The sequence below is a fragment of the Artemia franciscana genome, chromosome 7, assembly GCF_032884065.1.
Source record: "Artemia franciscana chromosome 7, ASM3288406v1, whole genome shotgun sequence".
Classification (NCBI taxonomy): Eukaryota; Metazoa; Arthropoda; class Branchiopoda; order Anostraca; family Artemiidae; genus Artemia; species Artemia franciscana.
The window spans coordinates 63,879,782-63,898,233 of NC_088869.1; the positions used below are offsets into that span (position 1 = coordinate 63,879,782).

General features: G+C 35.8%; 1 long non-coding RNA gene across 2 annotated transcripts in view; it reads left to right on the forward strand.

The window, feature by feature from the left end:
* Positions 1-7,366, forward strand: part of LOC136029594 (uncharacterized) — a 22,365-nt gene extending 14,999 nt beyond the window's left edge. The window contains exon 3 of one of the 2 annotated variants that reach the window (XR_010618086.1): positions 7,195-7,366. This is a non-coding gene — a long non-coding RNA (uncharacterized LOC136029594). Of the gene's footprint in view, positions 1-615; positions 1,125-7,194 lie in introns of those variants that run through there. The other variant, XR_010618085.1, reaches the window with a different exon arrangement.
* The last annotated feature ends 11,086 nt before the right edge of the window (positions 7,367-18,452 follow it).

Sequence of the window (18,452 nt, forward strand, 5' to 3'; positions counted from 1 at the left end):
AAACTTTTTGATCTTACTTTTAAATAAAAGAAAATCAATTTTTCTTTTCTGAAAGTAGCAAGATTTCCCTCCTTTCTCTAGAAAATTCCCCCTATTGAATGTTTCCCTTGGACAAATTTCCATATTATTTCATTTAACAAACACTATATGTAAAACATGGTCAGATTATTTAGCTTACAATCCTTTCCCTATGCAAAATTTGCCTTAGAAAACTAACATCGGAAAATTTCCTCCCCGTTTAAAATTCTCTCAGTGGGATGTCAATCTCCACCCTCTCTCCCCGAGAAACTTCCACCACAAAAATTTCCGTATATTTTACATTAACAAATACTGCAAGTGTGATATTAAGAATTTAACTTAAAATCTACTCTTTTAAATTTTCATGAAAAACAAAGATCTCTCCGTCGATACTAATTATTTTTAATATAAAACCTATTGATGCAACACACCAAAGTTCTCATTTCAAAGTTCTCATCTAGCATCCAACTTGTGAAAACCTTGAGATTTATTTTCCGGGCTGTTAACATCTTGGTATAAAAAATAACAAGAAATGGTCATGTTTAGACAACGACTAGTCTACCATGAATGCAGACTAAGAATGTTTTCCAATTGCAGGAACTAAAAAGTGAGCAAAAATTAATGTTCGTGAGTGACTGGATCTGTCAAGTTTAAAGATCGAACACTCATCAGTTATTCATGACCTGGCTAATCCCTCTGATCTTGTCTCATCTCTGAAAAATTATATTTCTACTAATTATTGTAGGGACCTCGTTAACCCTATTCCAGATATCGCAAATTGTTTTGAAAGTAGTGAAGTGAATAATCTGACGAATAAGAAAGTTCTTTTGTCTCACATTCGCTGATGTGCAAATAAGATTTTGTTTGGTAGTCATTGTTTTGGTTGCACTAAGGGTCATGTTAAGGTTCCCCATTCCTTTTATCCACCCCTAGGGAGAAAATTGCACCAGTCTGTTAAAGATAAAAACTGTGAGAGTAACTCCTCCGTCTTTAGCCCCCATTTTCTAGTGCACCACACCCAGGCAAAAATGCCCCAATAAAGTTCGTTGAGCACTGTTCAACCATTAGGAAACCCTTCCTGATTACCAATTACACCTCTTCTTTTAATCTGCTCCCATTCTAAACGCATGAAAAAGAAATATCCTCCTCGTTCTTATACTATACTCAGCCTCTCAGAAACGTCAGTACCCATTCCTCCTTCTCCTATTTTGCCAAAAAATATCCCCGTGTTATATTCCTCATACAGAAGCCTTATCCCTTCCCCAATTACATAACGCGGCCCTATACCCTCCCCTACTCTCCCACAAACCAACGGCTCCTCGACGGACGTGAATCACCATTCCCACCATGACAATCGCCAAGCAACAGGCATTTTCAGAGTGTCTACATTCCGCTGTATATCCCTGCCAAATTAATTATATTCCAATAAATTGTCTTTTCTCCTCCTTTTTGCTCAGACCCTGTTACATCCCTCTTTTTGATCCTGATTCCAAAACGAACCCAGTCTTCATCCACAAAAGATGGCTCTCCTCCCCAAGATCCATGTCCCTTCCGTTCTTTTCTAGCCCACACAGTTAACAAAAACTAGACCTACGTTGCCTGGGCAACGTGAAGTGTTGCGGCAACCTTTGTCTAGCTTCGCCGACTAAAGTGTTGCGAGAGCAACACTTTGGTTTTGTTTCTTCGCTATCGACCAGTAATCACATGATCAAAGGCTATTCCTCAGCTTTGAAAAAACAACAACAAAATAGCATTGAAAGAAAGGACTAAATTGACTTTGCTGCCAGTTTAACTTTATCCTTTGCAATCGTAGACCTCGTGACGGATGAAAACTCGGAACAATATCCTATATAATCTAGTTGGTATTATAAAGCTATCCCTAATTTTTCAGATTCGAAATACCATTGATGACATTTTATTATTTATTACGAAACTCTCTCATTGTTTTACTTTCTCGTTTGTGCTTGTTTCTTCACTATCGGTTAAATGATGAAGTTGTCAACCTATCGAAGTTTTTAAAACTTGTATGTTCAAACAAGAACGCAATAAGTTATCAAATGACCAAAGGCTATTTCTCAGCGTTGAAAAAACAGCAACTACAAAATAATATCGAAAGAAGGGACTAAATTGACTTTGCAGCCAGTTGAACTTTGCAGAATACAATGTGCACCAATTTGCAGAGATTTCTAGCCCAAAGTGAACAGATTCTTACTGACAAGTCCTTCTCCCGTGAGAGACATCAAGTTCACCGGAAACAAATAAATGGGTACACCAACTAGCTAAAGTTACAAACCCATCATCGCTGAAGATGATTGTAGCCCAACAGCCGATTATTATTTACAAGTCCCCTATATGTCACCTCTGGAACCAAATTGGTTTAACCATCAAATACACCGGAAACAAACAATAGGTACACCAACTAGCAAAAGCGGCAAACGCCTCATTGCCGAAGATGATTATGACGTAACACCGGTTTCTCGCCAAAAGTGAACCGATTCTTACTTATAAGTCCCTCTCCTGTGATAGGCATCAATTTCACCGGAAACAAATAAATGGGTTTACCAACTAGTATAGTTGCAAACCCCTCATCGCTGAAGTTCACTGTAGCCTAACAGCATATTATTACTTAAAAGTCCCCTACATGTCTTACCACTGGAACCAAATTGGTTTTACCATAAAAAAACTGGAAACAAATAAGAGATACACCAACTAGCCAAAGTTGCTAACCCCTAATTGCCGAAGGTGATTGTTACCTAACAGCCGACTATTGCTTACAAGTCCTCATGTGTCTCACAATTTGTATCGGCTAGATTTCATTTAAGTGTTTACTTTACTACTGAAGTTGTTAACCCCTTGAAACTTTCAAACTGGTCTACCTCATGAAGGAATTTTTGTGCCAAAAAATGGATGGCATATACTTTGATCAGCTCATCAAGAGCTATTGATTGCCCTCGAAAAAAAATTCTATCAGTCTTAGTTCAGAAGTTGATTTTTTTCTGCTGTAGGCCAACTTTCTAACGTCACCACTTAGAAAGGAGCAAAGGATAAGCTCTAATTTCTTTAGCAATGAGAGAACTTTTAAAGTTTATGGGGCACATCTGATACCATTTCTTTACCGCAATCCCAAGTCCGAAAAACCGAATGATAAATTCAGCTGAAATCACGAACAGAAATGGGTAGAAACAATAGATGGATAGAAACAATAGGAAAATGCCACATTTTGCTGCTGTAAATTTTTCTATTTATCACTAAAAGAAGATACATTGGCTGTGGGGCCGGGTAACTGCCGCATATATTTACTACTTGTAGATTTTACTACATCTTCAATTTGAAAGTGGTGCCTGCTTGCCTGCTAGAACGGAGCTTTCCACTCGAAAGCAGAAGCATGGTTTGATGAGACGAAAGATTGGCTGCACAACTTCAGATACTCCTCTCCGACATAGGCTATATAACTCCACTTCACTTTGCATACCATAGGCTCTGGCTCGTGGACAAGCAAAAACCATTCTTTTTGCGGAGTTATGTGGAGCTCTCCAAAATATAATGTCATATTCATCACTCCGGCCTGAGGTCCACACCTTCCATAAAAATTGCACAGGTTAGACCCTTACTAGTTTCCAATAATAAGCTGAGATCGGCGGCATAGAAAAAAAAATGGGACAAAACCAAAGTGTTGCTCTCGCAACACAAAAAACTGCGCCCTACAGTAAAAATTTTTCTCTCCCAAAGTTTCTTGTTAGAGACACCGAAAGCTTCAATTTCAACAATTGATTGAACTAGAGGCCTTCGCTCAAGCACACATCATTGGTGAAGTAGCCATAACAGAAGTCCAAGCACTGAACCGTAACTTATTAAAAATGATTAGCTATTCCCAATTCATAAAACTTCCTTCTAATGACCACTCCTAATTAGAAAGGGAGGTGTAATATTATTATTTGTTGGTAATTATCCTTTCTCTCAATCAATTCATACTTAACCCCTTTTAATTTGATTGTGTCTTGCCGCTTTTATTATTCGCCAAATAAAAATACTGCACAAAGACACCGATTCTAACAGCAACTGCATAGTAATGACGACTTTGTCCGCTACAAATTCCCGAACGCAGATATTTTCCTGGCAGGTGATGCTAATGATCTATAGTTGAACTCCCTTTGTAGTTCCCTTAATCTAAAATAGATAATTAAAATACCAACAACCCCAGGATGTTCTTACCTTGATTTCACGAAGATGCACGCTTTTTACCGTCCACCTGTCCCTTTGCCCCAACTAGGATGAAGCTACCACTTTTTTGTGATAGCCACTCTTTGTTTAATAAAGCCGTTCACCAGCTATAATCATAATCTTTCTGTTACTGAATTCTCTTATAGACCAATTTTCAATGAAGCTCCTTTTGAACTTGGATCTCGGATTTCTAACAAAAACTGGATGGCTCTAAAAGGGGAGCAATGGCATTAATGTTGAAGTCTCTGGCTTCCATAATCTGGAAAAAAAAACATAGATTCCTTTACTGAGAAAAAAGTAAACACATGTTCTAATGACAAATTGTACATTACTAATCAATTGAAAAAGCTAATTAGAATTAAAATGAATATACTTAAGAATGGTAAGACATCCAAAGATGACTCACTACATAAACATGCAAAAAAAACAACGTAAATCTGCTTCTTCATATTACAAATGTAAAGTCAGGGATTTGTTTTCTACTAAGTAAAGACAATAGTTTAATAGAAGAGCACAAATAAAAGAATGTGTTCGAATGTTGTTGTGAATCGATTCGAAGCTTACATCGTTCAACATCACAAACTCGAGTAGGGCCCTTTTACATAGAAAAAAAGAAATGTAGTCTTAAGTAAAAACATTACAACTGACAGTGCTATTTTACAAATGTAAAAACAAATCATGTTGGAATTTTATTACAATGCTTTAGGCTCCAAGGGCCGTGGGAGGGAGAAATTCAAGTTTATTATGGAGACACTGATTCACTCTTATTTAAACTTAAAACAAATAATCTATAGGATGTTTTGGAAAGTGGTAAAAACATTAGCTCTTGAATAGACTAGAACATTTGGAACGAGTCCAGTTACCCAGAGCTAGTGAAGCGTCAGACCACAAGTAGACTTTCATTTCTAAAATCAAAGACGGGGAGCGACATGATTTCCGACGGTGTGTTTGCAAGTCTGAGGGTTTGCTGTGTGCAAAAGCGCAATGAGGAAATCAAAAATGTCTACAAGAGGGCTCCTATATACCATGTGAAAGTGAATTTCAATAGTAGTGCTTACAAAACTCTATAGAAAGTAGTCTAGTTTCAACTCAGACGAGTCCTTCTTTGAAATTTAAGAACTATATGATACAGACGAGAAAAAAGCCATGACAACCATATTGCAAAAAGTCTGTGTGTTTGCAAACGGTTTGAAGGTACTACATCATGGACACTACTTTGCTTTGAACCGGAGTGAATGTGAACAATGCATGAAACTTCTCAGTCTGGAGAAAATTCAATAGTAGGCGGGATGGGGTTCCCTTTTTCTCATCTCCGAAGTGTTTTTACATGTCTATGTTTGTTCCACGCGTAAGTCATATTTATTGTTATATACCAGTGTATATTTCTATATCTTTAAATAAAAAGTGGTTAATATTATTCTAATATTTACCTACACCCCGCGCGTACCACTGGCCGTCCCCAGTCCGGCTTTCGGCCTCCGCAGGACAAATTCAGTCCCTCCATTTCTATATAAGACCAGTCAAGGTTGTCCGTCATGAGTAAACCCACTGACTATCTACTTTAGTTCTGCCCAAAGATGGATGGATATATGATAGACTATCTATCAACAAGAGAAAATAACAACATTCTGATACATTTCTGAAAAAGTTGGGCGTCTCACTCATACTATTTGTCTTGGCTTTTCTCCTATGGCCATGGACTGATGGCAACTTGATTTTAAATGATGGAAACTTGACATGCCATCTATAGGGGGTGGGGGGTGGAGGGGCCTTTCCTAAGTGTTTTTAAATCGTGTTGCTGTTGAATGTTTTTCCGCGAGTGCTTATTTCTTGTACATTAATTCAAACAACTGTTTCCACAAAACAGGTTTTTTAAAGGAAAGTAAAGAGCTTCATTAAGCCAAGAATGAACAAAAATAAAGAAAAAAAAATCTTCCAAGCATAAAACTACCACAAATCACTACCAATAGATAAATGAAACTCAAAACGAACAGAAATTACGATAAATAGCCAAGTCAAACTCAAAACAAGCAAACATTAACATTAGTCGGGCTGGTGACCCCCATGCCTTCTCAAGATTATAACATAATTTACGCTTTACTTAACTCTAAATACGTTTGAAATGTTTTCACTCTTCTTACTTTCATAAATAAAAAAATATTAAATCTTTCAAGGAATAAATATCAGTATATGTCAATTAAGCAGATAATCCATGGTCATTTGTTTTTTTATGTCGTTTTTTTTAAGTAAAGTGCAAATTATGTTCTAATCTTGAGAAGGCATGGGGGTTTTTAGCCCTACTCCTATTAATTTTTGCTCGTGTTGAGTTTGACTTGGCTACTTATTGTAATTTATTCATTTTGAGTTTCATTTATTTATTGATAATCACTTGAAGTAGTTTTACCCTTGGAAGATTGTTCTACTTTATTTTTACTCATTTTCGGCTCAATGGAGCTAAAGTTATTTTTTTTTGAAAACTTGTTTTGTGAAAAAAAAAATTAAACTAATTTCTGTTCGTTTTTTATTATAGTCTTTTTCATTCAAAAAATTAGATTTTATATCTTTTCGGTATTTTTTTTTATAAGAATCCATAGTATGAGTTGCTATTTGTATGTTGGAGAAAGTTTTTCAACAATCTTTCAATCCTGACACAAACTGTGTTTCTCAATTTAATTTTATAGCTTCTGAAGTTGACCTGAAAAACAAAACTTAATATAACTCCTAAAAGATTCTATCTATGCTCTTTGACAACCTGGATACACTTACACTCTTTATATTTATTTAAATACTTCTGAAGTTTACCTGAAAGAGCTTTTTTTTTACTTTCACGAATATTCGAAGATAAATGATGAATTTTTAGATAATGTATTCGATATTTTGTATGAAGTAATTTTTGATAATTAAAAATACTACTAATTTTGATAATTAATGCTGTTAGGAATACATATCTCTTAGATATTTCAACTATTCTGCAAGGAATCTGAAATGCCACAGCCATTTCGTCTCAACCAAATTTCAACTTCTCTTGATGAATAACAAAGAAGACCAGCGTCCAGCCAGCGAATTGCGTAGTTTCTACCTCATAAATATGCCCAAATCTGTTGTAAATTAAAAACAGGATTTGAGGAAGACTGATCAAACAATAAATGTTTCTGTTCAACATTGATCGCATCGGCATTCTCTTTTAGGTGCAACGTCAGGGGACTATTGGTAATTGCAGTGGCAGTGGTAGCACAAAATATTCCTTTTTTAATCATATCCTTTATCATTTCCTGAAACTTCTAAATTAACATACCTAGTCATATATGAGTTACGCCCTATTGACAATCCGTAAACAGATACTATGTTTTGGTTTACCTTAAGACTCTCCTCATCATTCTTTGAAAGGCTCACCTGTTTTTCCTTGGAAAATTATTTTCAAACATGAATGTCTTTCTCAGTGACAGATACTATATGTGAGCAATGAATGAATAGCCAAATTTACACACCTTAGCCTGAGGACTGTGGGGAGGCTGACATCCTCAAAGACATAATTTCTGGACCTTTCAATATTACAATTGAATATAGTTATCTTATAATTTTGATTGGATGTCTTTTGGGGAATGATAGGATTGTGGGGACAGGTTTGTTTTCCTCTTTTCATTTTTGAGTCTTAAAAACAGCACTAGATCTTCCAACTTCCAATCGAATAAGCCCCATTCCATACAAAGTTTATGCAACCATTCGTTCCATAAGAACCTTATATGTCCAGTGCATAATAAACAACCCTTGTATTTGGGTTATGGAGGGTTGTGTCCACCTTGAAGCCGTTGTTATGCTCTCTGGACTAAAATGCTCTTTGGACCATTGTGAACATAATGGCTATCTCAAAATTTTGATTACATACTTTTGGGGAAAGCAGGCTGTCAGAGAGGGGGGGGGGGGTAGTTGCCCTACATCAATCTCAACTCTTTAAAAGGAACTAGAACTATACATTTCCAATCAAAGGAGCTTCCTCTAAAGTTCAAACAACCAAACCTTCCATATACAGCTTATATACTCCCAGCATATAACTTACAACCATGGCCTCCAGACTTTAAGGGGTTGAGTCAATCCAAAAGGCCCTGCTATGCAATTTTTGGACTGCTTTCGAACAAATTACTATCTCAACATATCAACAATAGAGCACATTCGTGAATAAAAATTTCTTAAAATAATAGTTATAACAGCTATAACATATAATTATCATATACTAATTTTATTTTTGAACAAGATTATCTTGTCTTGCACCTTTTCTTACAAAAATATCTGTTTTGCGTTCAGTTTCCCGTAGAAAACCCAAAAGCCTTTCTAATCATTTCATCCTACGACATTGAACGATAAAATACGTTTTTTTTTTACTTTTTCAACTATAATAAATAAAAATCATTAAAACTTTAAGGAATACATATCAGTATTCTTCTTCTTTCGTTTTTTTGTTTTTTCCTGAGCACTAGATAGACGCTCTGCCGCAGCCTTATAATCCTTACCACAGTCCTCTAGCTTCATCTGTTTCGTTTTCTTGGCTTTCTTCTGCTCTACTTGCTCAAAAATCACCGATAGTTCCTCGCTCGATGATGAACCTTCGCTGGTGTCCTCTTCCTTTGCTTCCTTTTTGTCTATTTTCTTCGGTTCCTACCATTTTGTCCCTGACGGTAGTGAGCTTCCCGACGATGCATCTCCGACTTCATCAGGCACCCCTTCCATTGCACAGGCCAACAGGACATCTCTCTTGCGTTTTCTGGATCTCTCGGGAAGGAGGAAACTCATATCATACCCTTCATTGAATTGACCGGGTCTGACGCCATAGTCGAAGAATAGCTCCTCGTCGGCCGAGATGTCTCGTGTTACAACGAGAAGCGGCCTTTTGATATTGACAAGTACCACCCCCTTCAGTTTAAGGTTTGGTCTATCCTCATTCGGCTTATGGTTAATGAGGCGCCCAAAACATTTTTGTCGGGGATGGCACTCAGAGGCCTCCTCTTTTGCGTCAACTGTGACATCGTGATCAACCTACAAAAAGTAATTACTTCTATCCTCTTCTCCCTTTAGGGTCTGAATGAGGCGCTTTGCCTCCATGGTTCGCATCATCTTCCCATGGTACTCGGTTACTACCTGGTTTGCCCAGAATGTCAAAGTGGCAAAAACAACTAATCCAGCCCCTTCCTCGAGGCTCTTAGCTACCGTCAATCAGATCCAGGATTGAAGAAGGATGCATTGAGTAAGAGTTTCCCCAACCACTGGTTCAACAGGATAGTTCCTCCGGATCTTGCAACTGTTGTATGCATCCTGGACCTGTTGAAGCTTCGGCAAGGTATCCTTGTAACCAAGTCTACGAACGGCTTTGTTGAAATTGTCTTCCGTGATGGCGTCGGAAAGTGTCTGATCCTAGACCACGCCTCTCCGAGATTGCTGTTAGGATTGCCTGAAGTCTGACCTCCCTAAGTCCCCTGCTGTAGAGGTCCTTAACCGACTTCAGTAGGCTCGGATCCGTCAAGTCTGGATTACAGTGTCGAATCATTGAAAAAGACGCCATTTTGAATTGAGGAGATGCATTTATCGGCCTGATTGTCAGAACACGGTTGAAAGCCTGGAAAGAGAAGAAAAGGGTGAATTAATAAGGGTATTTTAAGCTGGTCAAAGTCTAATCTTGTTTCTAATTATAATATTTTATTTAATTGCTTAGAAAGTTCGGGCCTTTCTATCAGTTTTGAAAAATGTCAATTTTTGGTTATAAATTGTTTGGAGAATAATGTCAGGGCGACTCTTGATTGCAGCAATGGTGCTATTTTCCAGTCGTCGCCAATAGAAACTTATTTGGGATTATCTTATGTTACTTCGAAAAGAGATTTCAAACCAGTCCTGGTTCAGCATGTTCAGATGAAATTACGCAAGGCGTTTAGTGTTTTAATTCGTTTTTGGGGTCTTTACCGTTGGGACATCCTTGGTCGTATGTATAGCGCTGTTGCTCTGCCTCAAAAATTGTTCCCGTCCCTCCTCTTCCGTAATTTCAGACCTTCTGATCTTTCGCATATTAAAGAATCTTATTTTAAATTTTGAACATTTTTATTTGGTTTGCCCCTTTCTTTTAGTAACACTGAGATTGTTTTAAATCTTAGTGCAGGATCCTGTAGTCTGTATAAAGAAAAATCATAAAACATTTGAAGGCAAGGCGTAAATTATCCTCTCAGGCCACAATTTATTTCCGTTTTTAAGTAACGGTTCTGACTCTTGATGATTTACAGGCTAAAAGATTTAGAATTGTTTTTGTATCTTTTTTTCTCTTTTTAAGTGTTTAATCAATATTTGATTTTTTTTATTGTAGCCATATTTTTTTTTGATTTGAGCCATATATGTATTTTTTGAGCCATATAATGCAATGAAGGTAAAGATATACCAAAGAAAACTGACTAGTTTCTATAGATGGTTGAATCATGTTGACATATCTTAATTTTATTAAGACTTTTGAAAAAACTCAATTTCAGCTGGGGGAGGGGGGGGGGCAAACTGAGGTTAGATGCGGTTGTGGCAAACTGAGGTTAAGAGGTGGTGGTGGCAAAGTGAGGTCTGGGAGGGGTAGTTGTTCACTTCTACCTTCCCATATTACACTCCTGGCTAGTTCAATAGCTAATCACCACTCCAACATTTAAATCAATGTTAAATTTCTTTTATGTCACCACTTAGAAAATTGATTGCTTCAGTATTTGACTTCTCTACTAAGTATGTGATTAGTTTAAATGTGTTAGCAAAATACAACACAAACAAATTTAAAGCACTGATAGTCAGGAGTTGCCCTTAATTTTTGACACTAAGCTTAAGCTTAAACTTTAATAAAGTTCATGTATTTAAATAAAAAACTGTATCAAGGATAGCCTACAGTTAATTTTAGCTAAGTGTTACAAAGAAGAATAATATATTTAAACAGGCTAGGATATATAGGTAAGTTTTGCGTAAGGTTAAATGTAATAAAAGGATACAGCTCTTGTTTTGGGTTTTCTTTTTCGTTTGGGAAGCAGATAAGCTAGGTCAATGAGCCTTTCTAGAATCAATCCAGGGCTTGAAGTATTCTTTAGGGAGTCGTGATCTAGCTATTCTCTCTACTACTTACACAAGTTTTGCCAATTTGGCTAAATTTAGAAAATAGGAGGAACTAACCCTAAGTCATAGAATCTTAACGAAAATAACACCATCGCATTCACCGTATCAGAGATCCCTGCTATAAAAGTTTCAAGCTCCTATCTACAAAAATGTGGAACTTCATATTTTTGCCAATAGACCAATCACAGGTGCGTATTTATTTTGTTGTTTGTTTTTTTTCCCATGGGTGATCGTTTGAGCCCAGTGGTCCTGGATAGTTACAAGAGGGATCATTCTAACAAAAATTGAAAGTTCTAATTTCCTTTTTAAGCAACTGAAAAATTCGGGGGGGGGGGACACCTAGGCCCCCTCGCACGCTATTTTTTTCCCAAAGTCAACAAATCAAAATTTTGAGATAGCCATTTTGTTCAGCATAGTCGAAGAACCTAACAACTATACCTTTGGGGACGACTTACTCCCCAACAATCCCTGGGGGAAGGGATAAAGCAATTTAAGTATAATCAATCTTGTCAATTCTGGTAAGGATAAAACCCCAATTACTCGTCTACGAGGGGTGTATCAAATACCATGTAGTTGTGGAAATTATTACATTGGTCGAACCCACCAAAATTTAGGAATAAGAGTGCAGCAACACAAAGAAAGTATTGAAAAAGCATTAAAATCTAAAAATAACTCCATATCTTTCTATTCAGCTTTAAGTAATCATATTTTTGAAAATCCAAACCATTATATTCTATGTGACGAAACAATTCTAATTAGCAATGACCTAGGAATCAAACAAACTGTCCGTGAGGCAATCGAAATCAAACAAAACTTAAATAATAATACATCCCTAAATAGAGACTTGGGTGAATACACACTCAACCCTATGTACACAAAATTAATTATAGAAACTAATCTTATTCAAAATAAAACAAAACTAGGAACGAACAAAAACAAGCCCAATATCAAAAGAACTATCAGATTAGCTGCAGAGAAGGCAAATATCGCAATAAGAAATCATTCCAATTTTTAATAAATACAGTTAGTGAAATGAATGAACCTTTTTATCTTGCAAAATTTTAGCTTTTATCAGACAGTCTTGGCTGAACCTTTCGTTAAGAAGTAATGATGCCAAGGCTATTTTAAAATAAAAACAAATGGAATTTTAACTGAGAACTTTTATTGTAAGTGTTTTATTGTTTTTTATTTTTTCTTTGCTGAAGACGGCCCTTAGATATAGGGCCGAAATATTCAAATAGGTTTTGTTGGTTCACTGTCTTGGGAAAAAAGTCCTCATTATTCTCTCTTTTGTTGTTGAATATTGGAAAGGCAATGTGGTCTTCGTCATTACTCCTTGTTACTATAGATTTTGCCGTTTCAATGTTATGCCAAGCCTCTTAAAAACGTCAGCTGTCTTCTCTAGCTCCAAAACCAATTCCCCTTTTGATCGCCTACCTTCTCCATTCAAAATTTGGCCCTATAATCCCGCAAAACATCAATTTTCTTTAACATCTAATTCATTGTTCTCATCAAGGCAGTCAAGCATAAAGCTGTTTAAAACATAATTATCAGGTCCCAGTTGTTTCTAGTCCAGTTAATTTTATCTCAGGACATTAAACACTATTGTCTTTTCCTCTTAGAACCAGTCCCAACTACATTTAGAAATCTGCTTCCCAAAGGAGCTGAATTTCAATCCCAAATAAAGTTCAGCCTCATTTTCACATTCACCTTGCTCATGTCTGGCTTCGGCATGTAGCCACAAACCAATCCTTATTTTCATAATAGTTGCACTTTCCTAAAGTTCCTTATTACAAATGCCAAATGCCCAAGTTTTGACAAATTTAGTAAACTATTTTCTCAAGTGCATAATATTGATATAAATGTCAAAAGAGAATCCCAAGCACAGTATCCAAATCTAGCGAAAATTAATAACCACTCCTCATAAACATCTCTCTACAATGTTTTGTGCCTTCCTAGTGCCAACAAAAATGCCTAAACATACAAAAAAAGTGATTTTCCTTGTTGTTCATGCTGGGGGACTCTGATTCACATTAACACGGTTTTTAGCTATGGAGATTCTAATGACGCGGTTATTATTTTGATCCGAACATTTTTTGTGGGGTTTAAGTTATTTTTCAAAATCCCAATACTTTATTCTGTAATAAGCCTTTATCATCAAAATCAATAAAACAAGTTACCATTCTAATGGCTTTTTTTCTAATAACGAGTTTTGAAATTCCAGTTACCATAGATTAGCTGCAACCTATACCAGGTTGCAGAGCATGCTGCAACCATTAACCATGGCAATAAATCCTATGATGATCTAATCTGCTACTAGCATAGTAGTATGTTATTCCATGATTTCAGAAGATAAGGGAGTATAGCTAGATAGAAAAGTCAAAGTCGACAAGGACCACCTGTATAAGACCAGAGAGCAGCATACAACCTTTAGCCAACATCTACCTACAGGGGTATTTCTTCAATAAGGAAATAGATTAGCCTTCCAAACTACAGAGTTCCAGGAACAAATTATAGCTACTTTTAGCTAAAGAAAATGAAACCTGAAAAAAATTTGAACTGGGGCAATCTGAATTGGCCTTTACAAAAATTGAAGGGTTCTGGCACTATTGAGTAATAGCATTGTCTCACTGAATTAAAAAATGAAAATACAAAACGGTAGGATTACAAAAGTGGAAAAACAGAAGTGGAAAAACCTCAAAAGCTTCAAATACATCACTAGGAACTTTTACCCTGAAGATTTACTTAGATATGCTGGATGTCATTACTTCTTCTTTTTTTTACATTAACTTGAATTTTCTGTCTTATCATTCCTCACCCTTTAATCTGGCATCAAATAAGTAAACTTAAAATTAGCTAGACCTTGGTAAATTTTACCAAATAAAAAAAAAAATCTTCAATAGAATGCATTACCTCAGTAGTTTATAGCTCTACTTGAAATTCATCCTCTCTTCCTTCAACAGGCGGTTTGCAATATAGTCTCAAGCAACAATACCCCTCTAGTGTCATGTCTTAGGCCCACAATTTGGCCTTTAACAGCAAAAATGGCTGCACTACCTGGCAAGGAGACAAGGGTAGTATCTAAAAAAAAAAAATAGATGAGGTATTTCACAAACTTTTTGAGTTTAAATTTGGCAGCATTATAAAAAAAAAAATAGCTGCAAGAAGGTCCCAAACTTGGACAGTGACTGGAACCTTTCAGGAAAGGAGGGCTGAAAACGTGTGAAGCTATTTTTTACACCCTTTTTTAGTGTAGTTGTCAATATTATCCTGGTAGATTCCAGCTTTGTTTGTCAACAAGATCCTTAATTCTTTGACAACAAACAGCTAAGAAATCATTTTTCACTCTTTTTGACATCTGTGTTATAATAATCCAACTAGTTTTTCTGGCATTTTCAAATAGAGCAAAGCAATAAAAAAAAAATTCAACAGTAGTAGAATGAGAAATAAATTCAGACAATTTTACAAAACTAGAAGCAGAATAAGGAAAAATTATACTGGTTACTCCTTATTTCTGTTATTGTGTTGTACACAGAGAGTTGCATTTGCATCATTTTTCATACCAACAAAATACTTGCATGTAGAAAAAAGCTTTGAAAGTTGTCATCAACACTTAACGGTTTTCAGAGAAACATGACACTTTGTAGTAATTTCTCCTTCAGAGAGTGTAAAAACCATTAATGTGTATATTTTTTCTATTTGTCTTTAGTTCTTCCATGTTCAGTAAGACTCCAAAATGTATATGTATATAATTTTAATTAGTTTCATTTTTCATGTAATTCAAATTCTCTAATGCCCTTTAGTTCTAATATATTTGAACAATGTCTACTGGACTTGCAGGCAAAATGGGGGACTGAAGATACCTGGACTCAAGGGTGAACAAGGAACCTAAGCTTAGTAAGCCACCCACCTAGAGTATCAGATCGGCAACAGAGTTTTAGGATTGACATGTGACTAACAAGTCCCCATGACTTGAAGGAAAAAAGAGAAACCTTAATTTTTTACACTGTTTGAGTTTATAGCAGAGGTAAATGGTGGGAATAACTATGACTCTTGGCAGGAGTAGCTCAAATACTCGTGTATTTGCGTTTGGAGAGGTTTTGCTTGAATTAAGGAGTTATTGGATAGATCCTTAATTCAACATTAATCCAAAACAGCTCTCAGATGAGCCAAAAGAAAACCAAAAACAGATTGCCACTGATTTGCTAGTGTTCTGAATCTGATAATATTTTTTTTTAATCAATTGTAAATGGTGACAAGACAGGTATATGGCTACAATCCTGAAACAAAGGTAATTTTTTACAATGGAAGACACAAGATTCAAAACAATCCAAAAAAAACTTGTCAACTGAAGATTATTTTGACTGTTTCCTTTGACTACAAAGGTGTTGTTCATCTTGAGAATGCCCCAAAAGGACCACAATAAAACACCAGCCCATTTGGCCCATGTTGTGCAGCGGTTTTAGTTAAACATGATATCCCAGTTGTTTCTCAGCCCTTCCCCCTCTATTCACTGGACCTAGCTCCATTTGATTATTTTGTTCCCAAAAATAAAAATGGCACTTAAGGGTAGACGTTTTCAAGATGTAGATGAAATAAAACAGAGCAGCCACAAACAGTTTCTAAAAATGATGTCAAGGTGTGTAGAATCAGAAGGAGTATATTTTGAAGGAGATTGAATGTAAATAACTTTATCTAATTAAAAATGTGAAAGTCTGTTTCAACAGGCTTGTATTCTACAAATTGAATAAACTACTTTGTCACAATTGATTTAACTAGCCTTGCTCAACAACTTTGTGATGTAGCCCAGTAAACAGATACTGATCTCCAATTTTAACAAGGGCTGTAGTCAGATATGGCTCTGAAGCATGGGCACCACAAAAAGCAGATGAAGATTTACTAGATATTTTCCAGAGAAATTACCTATGGATTGTTCTGGGTACCTGGCTGACTGATTGTATTACAAACAGTAGGCTGTATGAAAAGTGTGGTTCAATCCCACTTTCTTGGGCTATAATGAAAGAAAGGTTGAGATGGTTGGGACACATTCTGCAGATGAAGGTTGACAGATTGCCAAATATTGTCCTTTTCAGCCAATCATCTAGGGCTAAATCGAAAGGAGGTTGTCCTTGTCTGGCATGGGAGAATATCATAAAAAAAAATTTAAAGGAAATTGGAACTTCTTGGGAGGGTGTAGAGGGAGACCCCGAATAAATTGGGATTCAGGAGGAGCAAGCTTAGCTGTGTTGGCCTCAGGCAGCTTGGTATTAGAGTGATTTGTAAGCAGTATAGCAATAGTAGCAATGGTTACTACTGCAATAGTATATCTTGTCTCCAATTTAACAGGGTCAAATATGAACCTAGACAATATAGCTATCCAACTTTTTTATATAGCTTGGACTATTCAGAACATCTTTAGGCATCAATTTAGGATTTCTTCTCTTGATAAGGAAGAAAAATTGAAAAAACAACAATTCTTGCTTCATAATAGGCACAAAAATTGTCCTCGGCAGATTTGCTACTCACAAACCACTTTCAATTAATCTTTCTTACTTTTTTTTTAAATAAATGAATGCTTACAATAAATTTTTCACACATCGGCACTTTTCTCTTTTACTCCTTGTTGCTGGTCTCTAGTAAATATGCCATTTAATTAATTTCAAGAAAAAAATTGGTCTCTGGAAAATTCATTCATTTATTAAGAAAAAAAGTAGAAAAGGGCAAACAAAAGTGGTTTACACCTTGAGAATATAGGCTACTATTTTTGTGGATATTATGAAATGGGGAATTTTTTTAAGGTTTTCCTCTGGAAAGTAGACGTTCTAAACTTCTACTTATCTTTATTAACATGCATTTTATTCTTAACTTGATCAATAGCATCATGTTATTAGCCTACAAAAGATTGAAAATAGTTGAATAAATAAATGATATAAAAAAGGCTTAAAAGTGTGGAAAACAATGTATGGAAACATGACTAATAGAAACTTTATAGATGCTATACAATAACAATTCTACTCTTATTGGATTTTTGAATAGGCTATAAGAAAGGCTTATATCTGACTCCATTAGGGGAAGGTTTTTTCTCACCACAGCCACCAGTACATTTGGAAAAGATATTGGTTGAAGAATAAAGAACCTTCTGCTTTTGTTAATTTAGTGTTTGCTTCAGATCAGCCCACAGGAAAGTACAACCCAGGCTTTATAGCTCTAAGTAAACATTAAGCATTGCAGCTCTCCAGATGGAGACATGCTAGAACAAAAAGAGAGACATTTTTAGATTGACAATATTATGATAATTTTTATGGTTTTGTTTTCATTTCTGAAAATCCATTAACAACCCCTTCCCCTCCCAATAATGGTCTCAATTAGCCCTGGACTATAAAAAATATTTAGAAAATTTACATTCTTACTTTTTAATATACAACATATTTACAATAATCATGTTTCTATCAGTAATTATGAACATATAGATAATTTAACATCATGTTTTTTAATCTAATATTCAGAACAATCACTCAGGCTAAACTGGATATCTCTGAGTCCACACAGAATAACCAATTTTACAATAGATCAGTCAATACAAAGAACAAAAATCAAATATAGTATTAGAGTTAGACATGTTCCCATCAGAGGTTACATTGCAACATAAACCATCTAATTGAACCCTTGTGATATTGAACTCTTGTGCAACTAAATACTAATGCAACTGAACCCATACGCAGTTTAACCCTATGTAACTGAATCTTTGTGGAAGTCAACCAGTTCTACAACCTATGTTTAATGGAACTCTAATGTGACACAATTCATATCTCAGATCCATAGAGCTGAGCCCTATTCGGTTCAACCTCAGTGTAATTCAACTCCCTTGAAACTTAATTCCTTTATTTCAACCTTAATTCAACTCAACCCTCATTTTATTCAATCCCTGTTTCAACCTAAATCTGTCTGACTCAACCCCCATACAAATAAACCACATTCAGCTCTACTCCCCTCAAATCAACAATAGAACCAGAACATGAAATATAGCTGATTTTGTCAAAAATGACAAAAGTAAATTTTAACAAAATATTCTTTATTTATTGGCCAGTCCTTTCTTA